Genomic DNA, 13,697 nt, shown 5'->3' on the forward strand with positions numbered 1-13,697 from the left:
GCATTCCGATATGAAAATTAATTAATTGCGAATTATACTTGATTTCCCATAAGCCCGCGACGTTTGACATTGCTTTGTATCATCGAGGAGAGAGAGAGAGAGAGAGAAAGAGGAGAGAGAGAGAGAGAGAGAGAGAAAGGAAAGAGAAGAAGAGAGAGAGAGAGAGAGAGAGAGAGAGAGAGAAAGAGAGAGATAAAGGATATCGTTCTTTCGTGACATCAAATCAAAGCGAATCTTTTTCCCTTCGAGGAAAAACTTTCAAAATCGTTAATATAAAAGTGGAATGCGGAATCTGAAGCATCCTCTTTAACGAAGATCAATCTTGTTGTAGATTTCTTTTTATTTTAAAACAAACGAGCATTACTTCGGAAAGCTTATCAATTCGAATAAACGACTTTAGATCGTTTAAAACTTTAGGGAACTCATCTCTATAAAAAGCATCTTAATTTCCTGTATATATTTTTAAATCTTATGTTATTTTTATTTTATAGATCTTTCATTTGATATCGACTTACGCATTTCGTTAAAGCTTTTCTGTTCTGGACAACACCGGAAATGTAAGAAATAAGAAAAAAAATGGGACAATGAAGTAAAACCAAAGGCAAGAGAACTTTCTTCCTTCTTTCTTTTCTCGGCTTTTAACGATCATGTGCACGCTTGGATTTGAAATTACAAGATCTTAGAAAAGATTATTAATGCTCGTTCCTTTCCCTAGCCATCGTTTGTAGTTAAAGTTGTTCGCTCTCAGTGTTTAAAAACATATACTTGGTTGTTCGTTTGATACTCCCTATAAAAGGAATTATACGGAATGCTTTATAATTGCATCTATTTGCATGTTATACGCACATGTATTTTGACGTTACAGACGATATTGAATTTCTATAGATGTTATATGGACCGGTGGGAACATTGTAAATACGATAGCCGTGCTGCTCGACAGGTGGAGGATGTACGTACATTGTTAATCCGATGCTTCTCATCTCTCTCCCCGAACATCCTTGTCACGGATGATGAACAGAAATTTGTTCGGTAATCATGATAGAATCGTCTTTATGCTTGCGTGCACTCGTAATGTTCCTATCTCGTCCGAAAGAAAAAGAATATCAGCGTGCTTCTTTTTATTAATTTAATTATCGCGTAAAAGTGGTAAGAGAATTTTGCAAAAAAAAAGAAAATAGAGATAAAAATAGAGTGGAGGAAAAAGAAGATATTACAATATTCCGTGATTTTCTTCGATCCTCTGTCAATCCTTCTGCACATACAATTTTATAAATTTTTGGATTAAATCCTTTCTACTATTCGAATAATATTTCATTTCTTTTCCTTTCTACGTTATAATTAGGAGAATGGAACATTGGCGAACATGACGCGATTGCGTATCGGTTGGACGAAACGTGACTACTTTTTGATCACGATCTCGACGTGACGTGATGCACGAAACGAACCTTCAAATCTTTTCAATTTGATCGACATTCGTCCGATCAGAGTTTCCATTCAGAATATTTTTATTTCTTTTAAAATCAACGATTTAAATCATATTCGATTTGACGTAACGAGGTACGAATCAATTCTGAACGCGTAACGAAATAAGAGTCGGAATCATGTGACAATCAAAAGGTGTTTTAATTTTATCGAGTTATAAATTGTAAGAATCTCAGAACGTTGTAAACGCTTATCGAAAGGTATTCGTGACGGTTTTCTTATATTGGATTAAATGTGTTTCACGAACGATAGCGTGTACCTTTCTTTCGTGTTCCTTATCGAGCTGTCTCGCGAAAAGTGCTTAGCTACTCGTGATATATTATAGTAATCGTGATTATTTTCTTCGGACTTCTTAACGAAGCGCGTCCGCGAAGTTTCGTTTGAATTTAACGATCGATCGCGATGTATGAGATTTGTAAAAATCGATCATCGATTGAAACTGGAAAAAAACAATTCTTATTAGAATTTTATAACGATGCGTTAATCTTCATTAATTCATGTATTTCACGATTTGGTTAAAACATTGTTCTGAATAAAACCATTTGATTTCTTTTTTCATTTTATTGTCATATCACTCGAATTTACATATATTCAATTTACGTAGCATAAATAATTGAATAATAGATGTTCATTACTATGCTCTCATTTAAATAAAACATCAATCGTTATGATCCAAAAAAATGTTCGTTCGATCTATTATTTGATTCAATCTACAAAGTACTCGTTATATATTCTTGTGACGTAACGAGCACGTAGGTATGTACAATCGACGGTTCAGTGGAAAAAATGTTTCAATATGTGACGAGCACATACCGTCAGGATTTTTATTTAAAATAAAATTCGACGATGGAACGATATTGCGCCACTTCATTTGACGTTTTAATATCAGGATATCAAGACGCATGTCTCTATATGACCGTAAAACGTGTGAAATTCATTATATGAGTTTTAGTTATAGTTGCGAGAATATTGTTTCGTGATGACGATTTTGCACTTTAATGAAGAATTATGCGTAACGAGAATCGTTGCTGGCTGCAATTTTTGCTTCTATTTCAAGATAAATTACAAAGATAGACTTTACAATAAATTTTCATATTGACGATATATTATTGTTATTATTATATCGTAACATCGATCAATAGGTTTTTGTTGTGCAAAGTGCTTCTATATATTGTCCTTTAGAGTCTTCGACCCTCATAGCACAAAGTGGCCATGACGTAGTGTACAAGTGCACGTTTGTGTATCCACAAAGTATGAACTAATCGATATTTATTGATCTCACGTTCAGAGCCACGGGAAGGACGCATAAAGGAGAATCCTTCGACGCTCGTGTTCGACCTAAAATTATTATTATGCGTAGCTTCGGAGTGCTTGGCCAACATGAGCCTCCAATTCCTGTCGTTCTATTTGCATACGCCTCTTCGTCTTTTAGCCTTGAAATCGAAATCTTGTTAAGGGATGGTATTTCTCTTGGTAACTTTATAATTAAAGAACGTTCATTAATTGGATATCTACAAGAGTTCAGGGTATAACATTAAAACTTTTATTTCGATTGAAATTCGTAAAGGACATCAATATTATCGTTTATCGTTTAAATATTCATAGGGAAGTATACATTCTCGAGGAATTAAATCAAATTAAAATAGTCGATGTAATCTAATGCGATATAATAGAATCAGTCGTTACTAACAAATATTGATCAGATTTTGAGAGTCATATTTGTGCGAAAGTAGATGGCTAATTAAAGTATTGTACGTTATTCGCGATTTGTCTTTGATACTCGACTATGAAACATCATAATTGCTGAACGGCTTGTACTATGATTATTATAGTAAGTATTTAAGATCAACAACTTATTGTCAAGAAGTTCTCCTAACATAATTTGAGAGAGATTCTCCATGGTAAACTTTTTGATTGCATAGTCGCATTCATAGCCATTTAGAGTTTCGAAACTCGTTTCTATTAAGAACGACGTTTCTTCGTTTAATAATTGACTTTTCTGTCTTTAATCATACTACTTCATTTGGTTATGGAACATCTTGTGATTATTATGGAAATATTGTTATTCTTAAGAGCTATATTCAAGGCTAAAGAATGAAAGAAACGAAGTTATTGAATAACCGAAAGGCTAGTAAATCGTTGACACAGGCTGGAATAATAATGCGAAGAACTTCACGTAAAATGCCGAGGCTCGTGAAGAATCGAAAAATAGGGGGAATATCCGGAGAATATATTGCGAAAGATCGTGAGGGTTTTAAGGGGATTCACGAACTGCTATTGATCTTCAAAAATAAGCTCGCATCTATCGGTAAAGTATAATTTCCTATAGTTGGACTTGGAATAATGTCTTTTTCGATTTCAGATTTCGATGATACTAATGACATTTCCTATTCGATAAAATACTTAGTCCTTTGAGATTCCTCGATGATTGTCGAGAAGCGACATAATATATTTAGAATTAGACGATGGCTTAAAAAAAAAATGTGAGATTAAAATTATTTATTCACGGAGATTCGACATAAATATCGATTATCCTAATAGATTCTATTGAATCAATTATAGAAAGAAATTTATGGTAGCATTATAATAAAGTAAAAAATTCTCTCTACGGTCAGTAAGTTTTACTGAAAATGAAATGTGTTTTCTTCAGTATCTTTGCAAAAAAAAAAAATCGTTAAGAACTTCGTAACAATCCTCGTGATTTATTTCATTCGTCGTTATCGGTGTTACGAAAGTGAGATTGACGAAATTATCGTTAACATTATCGTCACTGTACTACTTCCTTCGATGTAGCAAGTAACTTTGAGAGTGTAGATTTGTTAAAAAGTATACGTCGATTTGACTGAAAGAAAAGAGCGATAAGGTTTGATAAGAAATTGTATATTTTGTCGCAATCTAACAAAGATGATCGGCCTTCTACTATGTTCTGTTAGAAATCATCCCCTTTTTCTCGCACTAGACTCACTCGAGCGGTCACGGCCGGTTCGATATATCGCCGCCTGGTCGAGCGGAATAAAAGGATCTAGAGTTCGTTTACACCGAGTTTAGCACGATGGCAGGGTTGGCGAAACTTGTTCGCTTCGTCAGTATCGGTCGGGTTTCGGTTATTCGACGGAATTTTCGTCGCGCATTCCATCGCTCAACGAAGAGGATCGAATAATCTTCCTCGAATTTTGCATTCCTTGAATTCCTCCCTTTAGACGTAACGTGAATATCGCACGGAGAGCTTACCTCTACCGCCGATCAGAAGGACGATCAGTATTCGTATCTACTGACGTTTGGGATTTCACGATGCACGAAAATTTTCACGAGATTTCGTTGAGTTACGATGGTGTTGGCACGTTTTCGAAAATATATACTAGGTACTTGGATAACTGCTATTAGCTTGTGCTACTTGCGGCTGGGTTATATCGAGTAAAACGTTCGGTGGCAGGTAATCGGCGCGTCAAAAGGGGCCGCAAAGGCGAGGGTAACGGCAACAAGTAACGAAGTATGACGCTCACCTTGCGTGCCCTCCAGTCACGAAGGACTTTACCAAAGTAGGCCACGTGAAAGTTCAGCTCTTAAAGTTCCATTCGGTCTTAGGACGGACGTTCGGCAGGCATTGTCCGTGCACGTGCTGGACGTCCTAAGTTCCTCGATCTGTCCTCACTGTCACTTAAAAATGCGACTTTCAACGGTCGAATCATTCGAGTTTCGAAGAGGACAATATATAAAAGATAGATAAATAGATAGATAGATAGAGAGAGAGAGAGAGAGAGAGAGAGAAAGAGAGAGAAAGAGAAAAATAAGAAAGAGAAAAATCGTCTTAGGAAGAGTGCCCGAAGGATTCCAGAGATCGGGATAGAGTTCGCGCAAAGTTCAGGAGATTACGTTGTCCGACATCATCTTCTTGATCTCTTTCTTCTTCGTTCTCCCGTTGGCGCGTTATCTCGCCAATATCACCGCTCTCTTTATCGCGTGGTAGGAAGAATAAATCACATCGATCTTCGTTCGAGACGATCGGACGTCGTCGTCATCGTCGTTGTTGGCGAACTTCGTCATAGAGTCCTTTTGTTATTGTCCGAAGTTGTTGATCCTCCTTGTGTTCGCCGAGGAAACGTGCGTGTGAACGAGTACAAACGATCGGAGGTTCGAGATGAGATCGGTGCCACGAGACACACACGAATGAACATTACACGGCTCTTAATCGAGTCGCTTATTGTCCGATATTTTTCGTCTTTATGAAAAACGTATGAATTGTATTCGGTAACGTATAGGATAATGATGATAATAATGATAACAACAAAGAAACGAAGAAAGAAGAGAAAAAAGAGAAGAAAAAGATCAAGATTGTCGTTCGGGTCGACGGACACGCGGCGAGGATTGAAGTGAGCGCCGTCAGCGTCGTCCAGCCTTCGTCACCGTCGCCACCGTCGTCGTCGACGTCGACGTCGTCGTCGTAGTCGTAGTCGTAGTCGTAGCCGTCGCCAACCTCGTTCCGAATGGACGCTTGCGCAGGAGTGCCAGCCGCCCTTCGACGTGCGTCCATCCAAAGGGGGATGAATCGTTTCCCTTCCTTGCCGTTATTATCAATTCACCTAGTTTTCGTCATAATCGTTGGAAGCCTGCAGTCTTCCAGTCGTCCGAGTATGTGAATTAACAATGAGCTCTCCTCACGAGCGAATGAATGTACGCGCGCGCACTCACTACGCTACGCGATAATGAGCCCGTTGTAAATAAAGGATTCCGATTGGCACAGGAATTCCTTCATTCCTTTTCCTAACTTTTCTTTTCTTAATATATATCTTTATATAAACAAATATCAGTATAGGTACACGTTTGTTGTTTTTCGCTTGTATTTTTTGTTTTCTTGTTTTTTCTCTATGTTTTGATCTTTTTTATTTTCTTTTTCTTTTTTTCTGTTTAGAGAAAAAATAAGGACCAATATTCTGATGCCTCTTTATTCTCGACTCTTTTGCGTCCCACGATGTTGACTCGCTTAAATACTCGACAGCGTTCCTCTTAATCATTTTCATTTTTTGCAACTTTTCCAAAATCATTTTCAAAGAAAAATTCGATTTTGTACATAGCCATCTATATCGCAATGAAGAGCACTCGTGAAAACGCCACATTTACGTACAATGAGAGTTAGTGATAAGCGCCGTTAGTTATCGTGAAAACTTCTTCGCTATAGGCCTATAGGATTTCAGTGAATGTAGCGAGAACGTCGGGAAGAATGGGAAACACAAGTTGCTAATTAGATAGGGTAGTTGAGACAATACCTAAGCTCAATGAACCACGGATTAAAGGTTTAACGTCTCCGTTTACTCGTTTCGAGCGACATTTATATACTTAGAGCGAATACGAGAGAATGTCAACGTACTTAGCAGCTTTAAACTAAAGCATGGCATTATACGATTAATTACACACTCGCGGATTAAAGAATAGAATTATGAAACATGAATTATAAATATTTACTATTATTCATAAACGTCTTATATTTTTGTTCCACTCATAAAATTTTTTCGATCGAACGCCTATTCAAAATTAACTCCAAAGAATTTACTGAACGAACAATCATGACGTAATGACTGACGTAAAGATCGAAAGTAATTCTCCCACGCGTTTTAGTCAGGTCAGGCCGATATTTAGTTCGATCTATTGTAAAATGAAATTATTTATAACCGGGTGTATGTCGTTAAAATATGTGTGAGAAAGGTTCTGGACGAGCGATTGACGTCCATCATAAAAATGGGTAAAAATAAGTAGTAGGTAGATACCTATTCGCAGTATTAATTTTATTATCCACTCGCTCTATTATTTTTATTATCTCGTTATTGGCGTTACACTCGCTTCGACGACGAGCAAGTAAGAGAATCAGAGCCGGTTTGTAGTCACTTATGCGAACATTCATTCGTTCGTTCATTCGCGAGAGAGCTATTGAATTCGTGGCAGCGATATTTCCTTCGGCACAGAAATTCCTTCCCGCGTTTTCCTCATATAGATGACTTTCATATATGTACACACATATATACATACGTACCTATACATATATTATGTCGAATTGCGTATTCCGAACGACATGTCTCGCGCTAATAGAATCTGGGGAAGTCTAAGTGCATACGCTTAAAGGAGTCAAGCTTTTGAAGAGCTCGTGAAAATTCTTAGGTGTTTATTTTATTGGCTTCTCGTACATAAGAAAGCAATGCGCTAGAAAATGGATCCTCGATGGAATCAACGAAAAAGAGACATGTGAAATCTAATAGAAGATTCCGAAGTTTCCTTTATCTCTTTATTTCTTTCTTCATGAAATGTTTTTTATCTAAAAAAAAAATCACATAAGTAGGTCGTAATGAGACTGAAAAGAAGAACATTACAGATATACTGACCAGTAGTTGAATATCCATCGGCGAGAATGATATTATATGAATCTTTGTAAATTCACAAATTTTTATATAACCGTAGAAACATTTCATGTTAGTAGATATTATTCTCCGGATTTTCTCATATTTCATATGTATCCGCTCTTAATGAAACAGAAGTGGTCCTAATTAACTCGTTGCCTGCTCTTACCTCTGTGTTTCAGTTTCTCTTATAACTTCTCTGAGATTTCACCGACTACTTGTCGAAAAGAAAATCTAACGAAGCGGTAGACCATCTTATTAAGACCATTCCGCGATTAGGTATCCCAAAGAATATGAAACTTTTTTCATAAGGTCGATCGTAGAAGATTTCATTCTTATCGTGCGAGAGATGATAGCTGAAAAGAGAGAATGAAAGAGAGCGAGACGGTGAAACTTGACAAATGCTGGGTAATTATCTGGGAATGCTGATTTTTAAAAGCCCTTCGATAAAAGGAACGTCATCGTGATGGCGAGTACACGCTTGAATGGAGCTAATATCAGACTGGCTTTTCGGTTAGATCCGAGGGAGTTTTCGTGAGGAGGACAAGTGGAAACCTGGTGGTCTTGGGAATGACATCGCGACGGAAGGTGGATAAAAAAAAAAAAAGAAAAATGGACAGAAGCAGAGATGTTACCGGGCTTGACGACGACGACGACGACGACGACGACGACGACGACGACAACGACAACGACATCGATAGAGATGTGCGATGGTGGTCATCGTGTCGGTGTGATGAGAAGAGAGAGGAGAAAGAAAAGAGGAAATGGTCGGAGGGCCCTCATCATCCTCCGCTAATATTTACTCATGCGAACACAAAAACCACTCCCTTCTAGTACTCTCCCTCTCTCTCTCTCTCTCTCTCTCTCTCTCTCTCTCTCTCTCTCTCTTTCTCTCTTCCCTCTTACTCTTTTTTCTCTGGTTGATAAAGATACGAGGAAGTTGTCGAGAGAGTGTGCTTAGCTTCGTTCACGGCACCAACAGAATTTCGTGTTGTGATCGCGTCGATGAATCTGGGGGATTCTTCTCGAAAGGGATTGGTTAATAATAATTTGTATATAATCAAAAGGAATAGCGAAGTTTCGACTCGCCTCGAAACAAAACACCATTTTTAAGAGACTAGGTATCAAGTTTTATATCAGCACGACTTCTTCGTATTTTCCGAAGTGGCTCGGGCTAATTGCATTCTCTCGCAATATTTCCACGTTCCTATAGTAAATTAAATAAGAAACAGGTCGCAAAAGAAAATGAATTTTATCGAACGAATGGCTACAATCGAAGTGCAACAATCGATGAAAACTTTTTAATAATATCATTCTAAACTTGGATGTCCCAGTCTGAGTTTTTTATATGATTCTATTTCTTTATATTTATTTTAGACTATATATATATATATAAATTAATTTAATAGGAAACCATAGTAATGTATCCACGATGGATATGAATGAACGAGCGAAAAGTAAAAAAAAAATTGCATCTATTTACACAATTTTCATTGAATTTTTCCAATATTATTGTATAAAGCAAAAGGCTTTGCGAACCTAGAGACTATGACTACCACTCCATAAATGAGAAACGAGGCTTTCAAACGAACCAATAATCAAATTATCGTACCGAAGTCGATGTGCAAGCAACCCAAGCAGTTTGCGAGGCAATGTTTCGCTCACTGTCTTTACTTCCCTGACTGAATTAGATTTCGGTTCTGGCTAAATGTTTGACTTCCTTTTTCCTTTTATTTCTCTTAGCCTCGACCATACCGGCAGTCATTACCTGCCACTTGTCGTACTCTTCGTTTTCCTCTTCAAATCTGTCTATCCGTGATTTATATCGAATTTCATTTTTTTTCGTCTTCGAATCAAACTTTGTCGGGACTTGATCGAATCCTCTCTTTTCCGTTCTTTTTGTTAGGTACATCGTCCAGAAGATCTTCAATAGATCTCTAATATTACAGGTCGAAGTCTATGCAAAATGTTCGGAATATCGAGCATAGGATAAAGAGAAAAGGATAGAAAAAAGAGGAAGATGAACTAGACATTGCGAATCCAGAACGCCGTGTACGTGGAGGAAGAAAAAGAGAAAGCGAGTATTTAGAGAGTGTACATTACAACGTGCATTCCTCTAGGGAGATTGCCGAGTTTCCTTGTCAACATGGTGCATCTTCCGCATGATAAATAAAGGCCGGTAATATTGTCGCATAAAAGTACCTACGTTGTGTATACTATGCATAGGATTTTAGACTACAGTAGACGGCTTTCACTACGAAGATTTCGAGAATTGCGAAGGGCAGCCGCCGTAAAAATATGTGCAAGTCATGCCACAACGAAGCTCTCACGTAGATACATGTGTATATCTCTGTATACGCGTGTACGTGTGTGCACGTACACTCTTCGTTCAAAACAATGCCCTACCGTGAAATAAAAAGAGCCGTGGGGTAAAAAATATTCTGATACTGCACCGTGCAAATGGACGACGAATAAATCGCGAGAGAAACGTGAAGAGACATAGAAAATATAGGAAACCGTCACAGGGAACATTACTGATAAAGACGATATTATCAAAGAACAGATTCTCTCTCTCTCTCTCTCTTTCTTTCTTTTTTTCTCTTCTAGTTGTCCGAACAATAGATTTTTTGTTTTAGTTGTTGATCTCATACTATTCTATCCAGATCTATATATATGCCCAGGAGGGTATATATATCGCGTAGCTATTATTTTGTGTAAGATAGCAAATATTATGTAATTTTATTTTTTTGTCTTTTTTTCTGTTTTTTTTTTTTTTTTTTTTTTTTTTTTATAGACTGAAAATATGTTCATATTTGAAAAGTCATTTTTATTATTATGTTCTTATTGATTATTACGAAAAACTTGAATATCTATGTGATACTTTTATTTCTTATATTCCAAAGAAGATGCATCTCCACGTTTCTAGCTGGAAAATTATCAGTTTTTTATTGAATTTCATCGAGATACAAGTTTCACTACAAATTTGAAATTTATTGATTTTTAGAACAATTTGCAATACGATAAAGAATAATGTGACGCTAAGTAATGGACTCTGTTATCTGATTTGTATCCATGATATAATAATTCTTAGTAATCAAACTTTTGTTTGATGGATATCTTGCGATCAAGAGAGTTCATTTGGTGATATGAAATTAATGAAATTTTTCCCTACCAAATGTCGTGATTTTTCGATCGATAAATAAATTGATTTTAAAATAATGGATAAGCCAGTTAGATATTTCGTTATGTTTTAAAAACAAATTTGTCTTTATTGTCTTAGGAAAGAGTTTTAAATTAAAACACAATGGCTGTCGTGATATTTTTATTCGGTATTACAAATATTATTAATAAATCAAGATTATAAAATTCAAGATAAGAGAATAATACGAGTTACAAATAAACCTAACTCTGTCAACGGAGAAGAAAGAAAAGTGAAATAACTCCTTTTCTTTTTTAAATATTTCATGTAGAAAAGTCCATCCTTTGAAAAGAACTCAGTTCTTTACAGTATACACTAGCTCGTGTTTAATGAACATATATTTACATTTTGAATATTACATCAAAGTAGAACTGCCATTAATTTATTATTTATCTAATCTAAATGTTTTAATATATATATATATATATAATTTTATATATTTAATTAAATATATATTATTATATATTTAATAATATATACATATATATATATTACTATTCGATCATGTGCTTGTATTGTTTTTAGTTTTATAATGTCTTATAAATTAATTATTTGGTTAACTGAAAATTTACAGCTTAAAGGGTTAAAACCGGTTACGTTAAAGTTAAATTTCTCGAAGGAGTATTCGACTGCAAGCACTGAACCCACTTTCTTCTATTCTCCGTGCAAAGACTACGTAAGATAGAGTAAACTTCGAAAGTTTTCAATGTGGGATTGCTCTGTCATGGATTTTAGATCGCTATGAAACTACAGTAATATAATGGAGTGACTTCTTCATTATGCAGAACAATCATGAGTACAACTTCCATGAAATTCTTCGTTCGTCACGTTATCACTCCCGATTGATTGAATTTACTCGAGAGATAAACGTTTATTCGAGTAAGTTCTTGAACAAATCATTCGTCAATATCTTCAAAAATATCAATAATTCGATTATGTTTTATTCAAACGGTTAAACAATAGCAACGGTGTAAAAAATATGAGCTCATTTTGCATTTGATTCGAGATAGGTGCATATACATAGACTAGCTCATTAAGTCAACCAAACTCATTAAATAGTCGTAGCACTAGCTCGTTAAATCCATGTAATTATTCATCTTGAAGTCTGGCAGCATTGTTTCAATCCATAGAGGATTCTATTGTCTCATACGATACTAAAAGACAGAGGGAGGGAGGGAGAGAGAGAGAGAGAGAAAGGAAGAATGGACAAAAAAAGAGAGAATCGTTTGCAATAAAGATTTTCGTCTGCATAGTTTCGATACACAGTATATTTTTAAAAATATTGTCAGAATGTGGTTATTTCATAAAAAGTCAAAAGTTTTAAAACAATTGAAATTTATCGCGAAATCTAATATTTTACATTTTATTTATCAGCCTTTGTAGATTTTGTATTATCAATTTAAGTGAGATAATTGTCTATCGAGATGATGTTATCGGGCGATTATCTCTGTCGGATTTATATGATGAATGTGCTCAAAATGAATATAATACATATTATAGATTGTGATAAATAACGATAAAAAAAATCAATCTTTAACTCGAATTCATTTTCGTCTAATTTATTATACTATAGAAGAATTATTATACAATAGAATCTTTCCAATTTAATTTAGAGATTAGACAAATTTTAGTCATCCTTATCTAGAATTACAATTATTCGTATAAATGATAAATTAAAATTAATGATCGATGCTTATATAAAAAAGCCACCGACAATGGCGCGTCGCGTTAGGTAAGGACATGTGTGTTATATAAGAACATGTGAACACGTCCGCCAGGAAGCTTCCAATATCGAGCTATGTGGAATGTAAGTAAACTCGGTCGTGAAGGCTAAAGCTACGACACGCTTGTCTCTGTCTCCATTATATGCAAATTTCTACGAGTTGCACCGAAAACCTCAACATCGTTAACCTTCGAAAGTCATCGTTTAGGTTTCGCAAGAGACTTCGAAAGAAACAACATGAGAACAAGCTAAGGTCTTTCGAAAGAGTCATCGAAGATGACTCGTAAAAAGATAAAAGACTGGTAAAGAAGTCTTCCTTAAAGATATTTTTTCATTCGAACGACAAATTTTACTTTAACTTTTTTGATAAAAACAAATCATCGATATGATAAAAGAAACTTTGTACTTTGTTCGATAACGAAACAGAAATGACTTAATTGAACGTTCATATAATCGGATCTTATCATTTTATCTGATTTGCCAAAAATAATACCTTAATACGCAATAAATAAATGTAATATATTTTTGTATAACTAGAAGAATGATTGAATAAAATAATATTATTTGAATATTTATAAAATGGCAGTTTCCATTCGTTAATACTGAAGTATTATTAATCCATTGAAATCACTTAATATGTATGTACATACCTACGAAAACTTTGTTACATTTTTTTGAGAAACATAATCGAACTTTTGTATAAATGTTAATTTCCTCGAGAAGTTGTCTGTGTCTCAATTCGCATAGATCTCGTTTTAAACAATTGGTTTATTTTTTTTTATCAGAAGTGGACGTTTCCATTTGTAATCGTCCTGAATTCTTACAATCAATGACTTATGATAAACTACTTTTTACGAAACTTTTTTATGACAAAGTAGATATCTGAATCTTAGATATCGAGATAGAA

General features: G+C 35.4%; 1 protein-coding gene across 2 annotated transcripts in view; it reads right to left on the bottom strand.

The window, feature by feature from the left end:
• Nucleotides 1–6,093, bottom strand: part of LOC124946439 (muscarinic acetylcholine receptor gar-2) — a 28,236-nt gene extending 22,143 nt beyond the window's left edge. Inside the window, exon 1 of one of the 2 annotated variants that reach the window (XM_047487145.1) lies at nt 4,986–6,093. The gene's annotated coding sequence lies outside the window, so the exon portion shown is untranslated. Of the gene's footprint in view, nt 1–4,713; nt 4,808–4,985 lie in introns of those variants that run through there. The other variant, XM_047487146.1, reaches the window with a different exon arrangement.
• Nucleotides 6,094–13,697: the final 7,604 nt, after the last annotated feature.

This window comes from Vespa velutina, chromosome 2, assembly GCF_912470025.1.
Source record: "Vespa velutina chromosome 2, iVesVel2.1, whole genome shotgun sequence".
Lineage (NCBI taxonomy): Eukaryota > Metazoa > Arthropoda > Insecta > Hymenoptera > Vespidae > Vespa > Vespa velutina.